This window comes from Suricata suricatta, chromosome 14, assembly GCF_006229205.1.
Source record: "Suricata suricatta isolate VVHF042 chromosome 14, meerkat_22Aug2017_6uvM2_HiC, whole genome shotgun sequence".
NCBI classification, from domain to species: Eukaryota; Metazoa; Chordata; class Mammalia; order Carnivora; family Herpestidae; genus Suricata; species Suricata suricatta.
Window position 1 is genome coordinate 78,206,489 of NC_043713.1, and position 13,517 is coordinate 78,220,005.

Consider the following 13,517-nt stretch of genomic DNA (forward strand, 5'->3'; position numbering starts at 1 on the left):
GTGACAACTTTGGGATTCGTCCAGCACCCAACATGGCTCATGGTGCCTAGTGAGAGCAAGCTCGGCAAAGACTAGTTGAATGAACCATGAGAAGCATCAGGAAATAGGGAAAAGAGCTTTGGGTTGGAAAGCAAGGACACTGGGTCCTTCTCTGTTTTGTAACGAATCCACGATGTGACCTTGAGCAAGCCCCTTCCTCCTGTCTGGACCTTTTTATCTTCCCATCTATCAAATGAAACTGGAAGAGATGATTTCTAATACAATCCTCACCTCGGAGTCCATGTGACCTAGAGCAGAAGCGGGTGTTACATAATTCAAAACAATGTGGGCATTCGCAAGAAGATTGAGGTGATATCATTGATTCCCGACATCCTCAGTGCTTCGCAGAGTACCAGGCCGGAGGAGACAGTCGGTGAGTGCCCACCGAATGGACGAGCAGGTACTGGCCCCCACGGAGAGCTCTGCTGAGAATAAACTATCAACACCTCGCACACCGCAAGTTCCAGAAAGAAGCACAAGCCATTTCCCCATAAGGGAAAATGGAGCCACAAGTGAACCACAACACTGACCCAACCCTCCAAGAATGAACGTCGCTGGAGTCCAGCCAATGGAGGCGGACAGAAGCTGGGGTTGGGGAGCCTCTTGGCCCCCCTTCCCTTCCCCACCCCACTCACGAACTTGAAATTCCTGGGTCAGATCTTTCATCACGTCAGAGCACAGAGCCTCTGGAAAGCATAAAGGAGAAAGGTCCAAGTCTCGTGTTGCAAGGCCTTGCGCCATGTCTCACCCTCCTTGAAACATAGGAAGAAGCCATTGGAAGCCAAGAGATGTGACATTCTAGAAACCCCTTTGTGGGAAATAAATAAATAAATAGACCAATCCAAGATGTAACCTTTATGAAAACATGTTTTTCTTGCTTTCTGACCCTCTAGCATTTTGGGGTTTGGGGAGTTGACTGGATGCCTAGTGTCCAGTAACAGTTGGAAGTTCATCACCTTGACCTTCTTGGCTGTTATACCTTCACACTGGATGCTGCAAAGTACTTTGGCTTCAGAAAAAGAAAAAGAAAAGAAAAGAAAGAGATTAATCTGTTGTGGTGGGTTTTTTTTTCCCCCCAAACACACTCATCATTGAGCTCATACTTTGGGACTACGTGCAGGGTTTTCTCACATCGCCTGTAGATTCCCAAACAAATAGCTGGAGCTTTCTTTTTCCTACGGACTCTGTGGAATTCACCTGAAAATCTGGTGATTATTTATGTTCCAGCATACTTGCAGTCAAGTCACCCAGGGCTTTACATCCACAGGAAAACTGACAAATCCAATCAACTCTCCAAGTGCAGCTCTGTAAAGTCTTATTCATTTGGATGCCATCAGTTCAGAATTTGGGGATAATTCAGACAGTCTGGATGGAAGTTTCCTTTTGCACAGCTTGACAAAAAAGAGAGCTCTTAACAAATTGATAATGCAAAGCAGACTGTTGGAGCTGAGAAGAGACTGTCTTCAAGTTCTTCAGAATAGTATTCACGGATGGGCGATCCACGATTAATTACAAATTATTTTTATCAAATAATTAAAACAAACCATACGTGGGGAAGAATATAGGACAGAGGCAAAAATATGTGGGCTTTCAACCCATTGAGCATGGGCTCAAATTGCAGCTGTGTTACTCACGAGCTTTTTTTTGTTTAATGTTTTATTTATTTTTGATACAGAGAGAGACAGAGCATGAAAGGGGGAGGGGCAGAGAGAGAAGGAGACACAGAACCGGAAGCAGGCTCCAGGCTCTGAGCTAGCTGTCTGCACAGAGCCCGACGCAGGGCTCGAACCCACCAACGTGAGATCTGACCTGAGCCGAAGCCGGAGGCTTAACCGACTGAGCCACCCAGGCGCCCCATGAGCTTAAGTTACCGTACAAAAGCTACTACACATCTCTGCGCCTTAATTCTGACATATGGAAAAGGTTGCAGGACAGACATCACATAAGTTAGAGACAGAGTATCCAAAACTATGCTCGGAAGGAATGTAAGTCCACAAGATGTTAACGCACACTGCATGAAAATGGGATCCACAGTTGAATAAGTTTGGGATAAACAAGGCCAAACAAAACTGAATATGCTTGCTTCCTTGCTTGCTTGGTTTGTTTATTTCCAGGCCGTTTCAGAGCCTTTAATATTGTAGGTTAAGTTGTGAGTTTCCAAAAAGGGAGATGTACCAAGTAGTTTTTCCCAAATTTTGCTCACCAGGAATCCCTTTCTATTAGAACACTTTTTTGACCTCTGGTAGAACTCTCTCTGAAAACAGTGGGCAAAATGATACCCTAGGATCCGTGGTTTGAGCTATGTCTCCTTTAGGGATATTGAGCCCTTAAGGAGGCATCCACACTCTATCCCCAATTCCTCTTGGGACTGAGGCCAAATCTAGAGATAGAGTCCGTGACCAAGAAACTGGATTTTTGGCTATGAAGCCATAGTTTCAGAGTCCTCACAAATCATCCTAGAAAAAGTAACTTGTGGGAGTGTCTCAGATGTACTTAGAAGCCATTATATATGGATGCTAGGGCCATTGGGGTCACTGCCTCAAGGCCCTAAAAGTTTCAGAAGATTGAAGAAGTGGATGAGGAAGAAAAAGCATGGCAGAGAAGCACTCTAATTCCTGGCACATGGTAAGGACATTAAATAAAGAAGTATTTGTAACTTCATTAAAATAATGAAAGAACAGAAACCACACAGAATAAATTAGGGTCTTGTGATCAGTTTTCCTTCTGGGGAACTATATACAGGAGTCATTATCCCAAATACAGGGTCAAAGAGAAGGACATCTGCAAGGGATTGGGGATGGATTAAAGCATGAATCCAAAGCATGTCAAGATTAGTCCCTATCCTAAGAAGATTGAAAATGCCATTAGCAAGATAGGGTTCTAGCCCTCATAACGAACTTCACATCAAAGTGCATCACTAAGAATGAAATGAAAATTTCAGGCAGAAAGGTGGCATTCATTCCCATCTTCATTTATTCCTGCATCCAAGCCTAGCAGGTGTACAACACGTGGTGGCTGCTGGGAAAGAGTGGTGACAAGGTGACCAAGTCCCTTCCTTCAGAGAGCTTATATTCTAATAGGGGCAATGACGCTCACCAGATTTCCATGTGCTCTTCCGTGTTCCCCAGCCACCCTTGAAATTTGGCTGGGGTCACATGACTCAGTTCTGCTCACTGGGAACATGGGTCAAAATGGTGGGCTTTGGGGGGCCACCTGCTCCAGTGGAAGAGCAAGAAGATGGAGAAGGGATTCCCACACACAGAGGACTGTGACACGAAAGAGAGATAAAAGTGTATGGAGTGAGGCATGGAGTTCCAGGGTTTTCTGTTGTGGCAATTAGAAGCAGTTGTTCTGACTTGTAGGAAGAAACAGACAACAATCATATATATATATATATATCAAGCTAGGAAGAAAAGGAAAGAAGGGAGGGGATGGAGAGAAGGAGAGGAAGGCTGTGTTAGTCAAACTCTGAACAGGAAACGGCACCTCTGAAATATGATCACGTGAAGAGCAGTTACTGACGAAGAGACTATTTACAAAGGCTTGTATGTTACGGAACCATAAGGAATAGTACAGTAACACAGAGCTGCAAAGAGCTGGTCTTATATCTATGCCTAGAAGGTCTCAGGGGAGGACTGGATGGGGCTAAGGGGATAGTGCAGAGCTGGAACTCTTCAGAAGAACTGTGGTCTTCTGTTGAAGAGCACCACACCAGCTCAGACCATCTTAACTGCACTGGATCCAGGGGCTATATACTCTAGCCTCATTGTCTTCCTTCCCTCTGACCCCAGCCAGAGCTTCCTTTAGCTAAACCCAATGGAAGCCAGAGGGCAAGGGAGCCCATTGATGCTATTCATATATATCAGTTTCCAGGGGGCAGAGAGCAGGGTGGGAAGAGAGGAAGGGGCTCTGGGAAGAAGGGGGGAAACAGAAGATATTTGGGACTGAAACACTATTTTAGGAAGAAGTATGAGTCCAGGCAATGGTGGTCCTGAAGAATAAGCAGTTCATAGACAAGAGAAATGACTGATGAGGGGTAGCACTGAAGCCCATCATTCAAATGCGGGCAGGGAGGGTGTTGTAGGTGGAAGGAATGATAGAAACAATGACACAAAGGCAGGATTTCACCCTGCAGCTTGGCACAACTGGAAAGAAACCCATCTACTGGGGATGCAGACTGAGGGTGCTCCTGGGGTGGTTGATTGAGACATAATTTGTGTATCATAAAATTTACCCATTGAAAGTAAACGACTAAGTATTTTTAGTGTATTTAGAGTGTTATGCAACCATCACCACAATCTCATCATAAAACTTTGCCATTAACCCAAAAGAAACCGTCTCTATTTGTGGTTACTCCTCATTCCCACTGCAAGCTCCAGGCCACCATGAATCTACTCTCTCTGTCTTCATAAATTTGCCTTTTCTGGACATTCATAAAAATGGAATCATGCAATATATGGCCTTTTGCATCTAGCTTCTCTGACTTTATGTAGTGCCTCTGAGGCTCACCTGTGGTGTAGCCTGTCTCCATCTCTCATGCCTTTTTATTACCCAATAGCATCCCACTGCATGGCAAAACCACATGGCCTACCAGTTGGCCAGCTGTTGGACATCTAAGTCACCTTCGTTTATCAATTGGTACAAGCATTCTTGTGCAAATTGTATGTGGATGCATGTTTCATTTTCCTTGGGCAAATACATGAGCAGAATTGCTGGGTCACATGGTAAGTCCAGGTTTAACTTTCTGAGAACCTGCCAAATTGCTTTTCAAAGTGGCTAAGCCATCAACTCCTGTTTTCAAGGAATTTAGGGACCGTATGCACCTTCATCAGTGTCCACAGCTGATTAGACCAAATGGGAGCACATGACCCCATTGGAACGAATCAGTGTTTCCTTCTCGAGATCTCAGTATTGGGGCACAGAGGTGCACCTACCTCATTCATCTCCACAGTATGCATGAATTGGAGGGGTCATGTCTGGCCCAGGAAACAGAAAAGCCAGATAAAAGAGAACAAGTTGATATATAGAGAGAAACCCAGGTGAGAAGCCATGTGAATCAGAAGAAATGGACAAAAGTCATCTGGGGTCCTGAGTTTTGGAGGTCTTGGTTCCAAGGCCTTGTGAGGTCTGGCACAACCCTTGCTGTATTCCACATCCTCCAATGGCCTCCAAAACATTACCTTTTCTTTGCATAATTTATGGTAAACTTTTGCTCCCCCAAACTATAAATTTCTTGACTAACTCAATGCGTTGTGGATGGAACAATGAATGGATAGAAGAATGGACCAGCCTCATCTCTTAAACCAAAGGAAAAAAAGAAAAAGAAAAGAAGAGGAGAGGAGAGAAGAAGAGAGAAGAGAAAAGACAAAGAAAAAAAAAAAGAAAGGCATTTTATGACACTATATAACCATGACATGAGGACATGTCCAGGCCTTCAAGAAGCACACAGTAGGGTCAAAAAGATTTAGCAAATGGTAACAGAGGGGACAAAGAAGAACACTGAGTAGAAGATTAGTTTTTTTAAATAAAAAGCCTCTTTAAAAATGTTATTCAAGTAGGTCATTATACAATTTAATTTAAAAAAAAATGTAGTGAAAACCTGCCAAGATTATGGAGTTAGGGCTCATAATGGGGCTGAAAGAGCCTGAAAGAAAAGATACCTCTTAAGTACCAACCATAATAATTACATGCTACTTTAAAGAACCACAGTCAATTCTCCCGCTGACTAATCTTGATTATCTGTCAAGAACTGGAGTCAGAGAAGTCATACGAGTGTTGGGTGGATTGTCTAATTTCTGGGGCCCAGCTTGCAGCTTCCTCCCCTCCGTCCCCCCAGAGCCTGACCGTGTGACAACAAGGACTTCATCACAAATCTTGGCTCTCCCTCACTCACCTGGGAGGGAAAGGGGAAACAACAAAAGAAAAAAAATAGTCTCTAGGAGAGGAACAACCAAAAGATTATGGGGAAAGAAATCCCACACTTAAGCTTCTTCATTAAAGGATCAACAGGTTTCTTGTGATTTGGGTTTTTTCTCTCCTGCTAGGATGTGGATGGTATCTCCTGAGCTGTCACATCCACACACTCCTGGAGTGGTGCTGGGCACATGGTAGGCATTCCATTACCATTTGCCAGATGAATGAATGAATGAATGAATGAATGAAGCCAAGTGGGAGATCCTTGACTTCCATATCTCTAGCTGGATGTCAGCTCTAAGAGCTTGACTGGAGACTGAACATAAGAAAAATATCTCAGGGGGTGCCTGGGTGGCTCAGTCAGTTAAGTGTCTGACTTCAGCTCAGGTCATGATCTCGCAGTTTGTGAGTTCAAGACCCGCATCAGGCTCTCTGATGGCAGCTTGGAGCCTGGAGTCTGCTTCAGATTCTGTGTCTCTCCCTCTCTCTGCCCCTCCCATGCTCATGTTCTATCCATCTCTGTTTCTCAATAATAAATAAATGTTAAAAAATTAAAAAAAAAGAAAAATAGGTCAGAAACTATGGGCTCTCTGACGACATGTGCAATAGTTAGGGAAGCCTCTCACGTGAGGTGGCAGCTTCCGGTAGTAGAGGTGAAGTCCAGAATGGAAGGAATACTTCATTTAGGTTATGCAGAGATTTTCCTTCCTTCTTCTAGTGGCAGTGAAATGAGGGCCTGGTGTCAAAGACCAGAGGTGAGTAAGAAGCAGTATCTGTTCATCAGTAGAAAGGACAGACCTATGTAAGATGGTCTTTGGTCAGACGTGGCCCCGCAAGCTCGTGCATGCTGCAGTAATTCACGAGAGTCTTGCCCAGCTGTGTCTGAGGCAGGCCACACTGGTCATTTTCAATGTTCCAATAGTCCCATGGGGCGCTCAAGTGGCTCAGTCGGTTAAAGGTCCAACTTCAGTGCAGGTCATGATCTTGCAGATCATGAGTTCAAGCCTCATGTTGGGCTCTGTGCTGACAACTCAGAACTTGGAGCCTGCATTGGATTCTGTGTCTCCCTCTCTCTCTCTCTCTGTCCCTCCCCTGCTCATGCTCTATCTCTCAGAAATAAATAAACATTAAAAAAAAACTTTTAAGGGGCACCTGGGTGGCTCAGTTGGTTGAGTGTCCAACTTCATGCATGATCTCACAGTTCGTGGGTTCAGGCCTCGTGTTGGGTTCTGCGCTGACACCTCAGAGCCTGGAGCCTGCTTTGGATTCTGTGTCTCCCTCTCTCCCTGCTCCTTCCTACTTGTGCTCTGTCTCTGTCTCTCTGAAAAATAAATAAACATTTTAAAAAGTTTTTTAAATGTTCCAGTAGTTCCATTTTTTATAAAAGGAAAAAATGCCAGCTCAGAGCCTGGAGCCTGTTTCAAATTCTGTGTCTCCCTCTCTCTCTGCTCCTCCCCCACTCACACTTTGCCTCTCTCTCTTTCAAAAATAAATTAACACTTAAAAATGTTCTTTAAAGGAAAAAGTGGGGTGTCTGGGTGGCTCAATCGGTCAATCAGTTAAGCATTGATTCAACTCTTGGTTTGGGCTCAGGTCATGATCTCATGGCTTCATGGGTTTGAACCTGACTGTCAGTGTAGAGCCTGGTTGGGATTCTCTGTCTCCCTCTCTGTCTGCCCATCCCCCATTCATGCTGCCTTGGTCTCTGTCAAAATAAATAAGCTTAAAAAATAATTCAAAAAAGTTTTAAATGATAAAAATAAAACAATAAAAAAGGAGAAAGTAGTAGATGAAATAATTTTAACAATCTTTAATTTAACCTAATATATTTTACGCCTTCAGGAGGGCGTCTATTTTAAAACTAACAGCGCACCGTATTTCGATGCTAAATGTGTGTTAATATTGTCTTGATCTTTCCTTGGAATTCATAAAATTACAGTTGAATGGGGTAGATTCACTAGCAAAGTTTGTTCCCAACATACTGCAAAACCTTCCAATAGCTAGATCATGTCAGTTTTTAAGGTGAATCTCACCAGCATTAAGTAAAATTGAAAAGTCAGTTCTTTAGGTGCACTGGCCACTCTTCAGGTGCTCCGTAGTTCCACAGGCTCATGGCTATCATATTGATGGCACAGACATAGAACATTTCCATCACTGCAGAAAGTTCTATTGGATGAAGTATTACTCTCAGTGTTCTAAGAGATCAACAAATGTAGAGGACAGGCATGTGTTTTTGCCCATTCTTGTATCCCCTAGAGCCAGGATGAATACACAAGTGATGTCAGCAAATGATTGTTGGAAGACTGAATGAATGGTACTGCTATCACATTATAGAGGTGGGAAGGTTTAAAGAAAATTTCACAGAAGGGTCATTTGTGATAGGTCTTCACAGGTGAATAGGAGTCTTTCAGGTAAATAAGGAGGTAAAAACAGAGAAGGAGCCTGGTACCTAGATCCTGGGTCATAAATGGATCTAATAGGTTAAGAGCATGATTTTTTGTTCATTGGTTTTGCAAAACTAGGGTGAAATCAAACTTTTCCTGTGCTACTTGCTAGCTGTGCATCCTTGGGAAAATCACTTAATGTCTCTTAGCCTTGGTTTCCTCATCTGTAACATGGCAGTACTGATTTCAAAAGGTTGATCTGAGGACTAGTGAGATGCACAGTGTTTGCCACAGTGCCTGGTAAATCATAGTCAGTACATGTTAAGCGTCAGTCATCCCGGTGCTCATTGTTAGGTAAGAAGTGGATTGTGGCCAGACACAGGGTGCTAGATGTCTGTCCCGACATCTCTGATCTTTCTCAATGTCTGCACCCTGACTTCTAACAAGGTGGTGAGATCCCAGCTGAAAGCCACTTCTCTCTGGCTTCTTACACGCAAGAGAAGCCATGGGACTAAGTTTAGATCGATGAAATCTCAGTAGAAGTGCTATGCGTTATTTCCGGGAAATCTTCTTAAAGGGAAGGGGTTTCTCTTTGGCCTTCCTCTTCCTCACTGTTCTCCAGGGTGCAAGTGATGCACTAAGAAAACCAGAGCAGGAAATTAGAAGGTACCCGAGTTCTAGACGAGAGAGCAGCGCAAAGTGAGAGATGCAGTCGGTGGCGTTTGTAGTCTTCTCTGACCTCAAGACCTGTTTGTCAAGGGCCATCTCTTGGGGGTAGTGTTCTATAGTGGAGCAAAGTTTGGGGGACATCCTTCAGGTGCCCTGGAGTGAAGAGTGACATGGTTGATGGCTGAGATTCAGGTGGACCTCAAAGACCCTCTGTAAGAACGGATGACATTTCTCATACTTTGGGATCATCAGAGGGGTGGTGGGGTTCCATGAGGTAGGTAGTTTGGGAGGTCAAGGGGATTGTAGGTGAGTTCCTGGCCCAGAGCAGGGACGCCTTGACCATATGTTGTGGGAGCTGGAACTTGCCGCCATGCCCGCGGCTGCATGTTCATTGTGGTTCTCCTGCTCGCACTGATGGACCTCAGACACTAAAGAATGTTGTGTGTCCCTCAAACCTATTGTGGATTTTCATAAACTGCTGCTTATGGTGGCTGAAATAAAGCATGACAACATCTTTTCACCTGTGTGTTTGGAGCAGTTGTCAACGTCCATAAAAGCGCATTTCCTTGTTTGTTTTTAAACCATCACTAATGGGAATGAGGTCAATAACGTACTCCTTGCTGTCCTTCAAAGGAACCCAAGCATGGCTTTGAATGTCCTTGTCTTAAACACTCTATACCAGGGCGCCTGCGTGGCTCCATCAGTTAAGCATCCGACTTCAGCTCAGGCCATGATCTCCCTATTCAGGGGTTCCAGCCCCACATCAGGCTCTGTGCTGACAGCTCAGAGCCTGGAGCCTGCTTCAGATTCTGTGCCTCCCTCTCTCTCTGCCCCTCCCTTACCTGTCCTCTCTCTCTCTCTCTCTCTCAAAAATAAGTAAACATTAAAAAAATAATTATTATTATAATTATAGCCCATATGTATTGACTATTGACCATGTGCCATTAGCTCACTTAATTCTCAGGACAAATCTTTGAGTTATCATCCCCATTTTACAGAAAATCAAGGCTCAGACATGAAACAACTTGGAGCACCTGGGTAGCTCAATTGGTTAAGCGTCTGACTCTTGCTTTTGGCTCAGGTCATGATCTCACAGTTTGTGGGATCGAGCCCCACATTGTGCTCTGTGCTGAGAGTGCAGAGCCTGCTTGGGATTCTCTCTCTCCCCCTCTCTCTGCCACTCTCTCAGTTTCTCTCTCTCTCTATGTCTGTCTCCCTCAAAATAAATAAGCATAAAAAGAAAAAAAAAGAAATGAAGCAACTTTTCCAGAGTCACGGAGTAAATGGCAGAACCAGAAAAGGATGCCAATGCTGTCTGGGTCTGGAGAACAAGATCCTAATCATGGGGTTAACACAGAAAATTGGTGTGAGAATTCAGTGAGAAGGTTCGAGTAAAGTGCCACCTCCTACGGGAATTCTTCCCCCAAAGCACAGGTAACAAAAGCACAAACAGACAAGTGGAATTACGTCAAATTGAAGAGATTCTGCACAGGAAAAGGAACAATCAAGAAAGCAAACACTCATCCCCTTGGAATGAAAGGAAGTATTAGCAAGCCATGTATCTGATAAAGGCTAATATCCAAAATATATATAAACTCCTAAATAGACATTTCTTCAAACGAGACACATAAATGGCCAAGAGATTCAGGAAAAAGTGCTCCACTTCACTCTTCAGGGAAATGCAAATCAATACCACAAAGAGATATCACCTCACACCTGGTAGAATGGCTATTATCAAAACAAAACAAAACAAAAATGTTGGCCAGGATATGGAAGAAAGGGACCCCTTGTGCACTGTTGGTGGGAATGTAAATTGGGGTAGTCACTGTGGAAAACAGTGTGGAGGTTCCTCAAATAATTAAAAATTGAACCACCCTATGATCCAGTAATTCCACTTCTGGGTATTTCACAAGGTCTCTAAGACATATCTGGCCTCCCACACTCATTACAGCACTATTCACAGTGTGGCAGCAATCTAAATGTCCATCGATGGGTGAATGGATACGGGAAATGTAGCATATACGTACAATGGAGTATCATTCGGCCTTTAAAAAAGAGGGAAATCCTGCTACTTGCAATGACTGGATGAATCTGGAAGACATGATGCTAAGTGAAATAAGCCAGACACAGAAAGACAAATACAAGAGGATGTCACTTAAACGAGGAATCTAGAATAGTCAGACTCAGAAACAGACAGTGGAGTGGTGGCTACCAAAGGCTGCCTAGAGAGGGAGACGGGGAGGTGATGGTCAAAGGCACAAAGTTTCAGTTATGCAACACGAATAAATCCGAAACATCTACAGCAGTGTCTTGAGTCCACAGCACTGTACTAGGTACTTAAAAATCTGCTGAAAGTAAATCTTGGGTTCAGATATTATTGTCCTATCAGGAGTCAATGAACGAATGCATGAATGATGAGGCAGGGGGAGGGGATTTTTATAGTGATGGATAGGTTTTATGGTACATATAGAGGGATGATTTCACAGGTATATGCTTATCACCAATTTCATCAAGTTGCATACACTATATATGTATAGCGTTTTTGTGTACCAATTGCCTCAATAAAGTTGTTTGCAAAAAAAAGATTCCAACAATTTATACCCCAATAAGAAGTGCTAGCTCCCAGGCATAACATACTCCATTAAGACATATTCATGGGTATACAGGTAGATTCATTAAGAAACACACACACACACACACACACACACACACACACACACACACACACAGAAACGTCCTGCTCCACAACTACAGGAAACAGAAAGGTGAGCACCACGGAATTTTCAGATAACAAGAGCTTACCACTACAATGAAGCCATTGATACGCAATGTTGAAAGGTCCAAGGAGGGGAGAGATTTGATGGAAACGCGATAGATGTGGGAAAAGGCCAATAAAGCCTCCATTCTTCCTGAGACCTCGGCCACTGAGGCATCAGGATGTGACCTGGGAACATCGCCTCCCAGCGGGCCATGAGGTCAAGACCGTCAGAAATACCCGTGGGTCAAACCAAGAGATACGTGAAGGACCTGTCATGTTAGATGGTGACAGCAGACAACTATCAAGTGTCAACGAGACACATGGAGCCGGACTTTGGAGTAGATCCCTCTTATTCCAGGTGCCCAGATGGCACCTCCACCTGCAGCATGTGGGTTGACACCATTTACTGAAACGCCATTTCAGGTTCCAACGTGCAGGCTGTAGGGAGCAGGCATGTGACCATCACCACCACGGGACTTAGAATAGAAATGGAGCCTGAATGGCTCAGGCTGGTAAGCACACGACTCTTGATATCAGCTCAGGTCGTGATCTCATGATTCGGGGGATCCAGCCTTGCGTCGGGCTCTGTGTTGACAGTAAGGAGCCTGCTTGGGATTCTCTCTCTCCCTCTCTCTTTGCCCCTCCCCTGCTCTCTCTCTCTCTCTCTCAATAAATAAATAAACTTTAAAAAAAAAGAATACAAATGGAGACCATGTAGAATCCATTTGGCAGAATTCAAAATAACAGTGAAATGAAGGGAGATCGTAAAATATATGAAGGAAGAAACATCACCTACACACGAACTCTATGAAAAACAAAAAAAAAGCATTTGATCAAAGTTCTGACTATCTGGAACCTTCCATGAACTAGAATTCCTTTCTTCTATTTCACTTTTGGGTGAAAAAAAAAAACAATGGATCTGAAAAATAAATGAAGCTGGATTCAGATAATCAAGGGACGCCTGGGTGGCTCAGTCAGTTAAGCATCAAACTTCGACTCAGGTCATGATCTCATGGTCTGTGAGTTAGAGCCCTGGGTTGGGCTCTGTGCTGACAGCTCAGAGCCTGGAGCCTGCTTCGGATTCTGCATCTCTTTCTCTCTCTCTCTCTGCACCTCCCCCACTTGCACTCTGTCTCTCCCTCTCTCTCTCTCTTTCTCTCAAAAATAAATAAACATCAGAAAAATTTTTTTTAATTTTGTTTTATGTTTTTTATTTACGTTTGAGAGACAGAGAGAGACAGCGTGAGCAGGGGAGGGTCAGAGAGAGGGGGAGACACAGAATCTGAAGCAGGCTCCAGGCTCTGAGCTAGCTGTCAGTACAGAGCCTGACACAGGGCCTGAACCCATCAACCACAAGATCATGACCTGAGCTCAAGTCAGACACTTAACCGAGTAGCCACCTAGGCACCCGTAGAAAAAATTTTTAAAAAGAAAAAATTTACTCTGTAGGAGAGCTCAGAGCATATTCAACTCAATTCCCAGTGCCTTTGATAACACTTGTGTCTACATTCACCGGACTGTGTGTCCCATGCACCTAGAGGCCACATTTTTCTATCCACTGCTGCAGCCTTGATAGCTAGCCAAGTGCACAGCACTCAGTAGGAGGGCTGCAAATATTTACTGAATCAAGGCTGACACCCCCCTCTCCAGCCAAATATCTCCTAGATATTTAATCTTCAAGGAAAGATTTCGATTGTGATTACCTTTGGCCAAGGCAAGAAAGGAGACTGCAAGTATTTTCAAAAATTTTCAGA

The 13,517-nt window shown here is 43.9% G+C and overlaps 1 long non-coding RNA gene across 1 annotated transcript in view; it reads right to left on the reverse strand.

The window, feature by feature from the left end:
* Positions 1-886: 886 nt before the first annotated feature.
* LOC115278439 overlaps positions 887-13,517 on the reverse strand; it is a 110,486-nt gene continuing 97,855 nt past the window's right edge. Inside the window, exon 3 of the long non-coding RNA XR_003902891.1 lies at positions 887-1,048. This is a non-coding gene — a long non-coding RNA (uncharacterized LOC115278439). The remainder of the gene's footprint in view (positions 1,049-13,517) is intronic.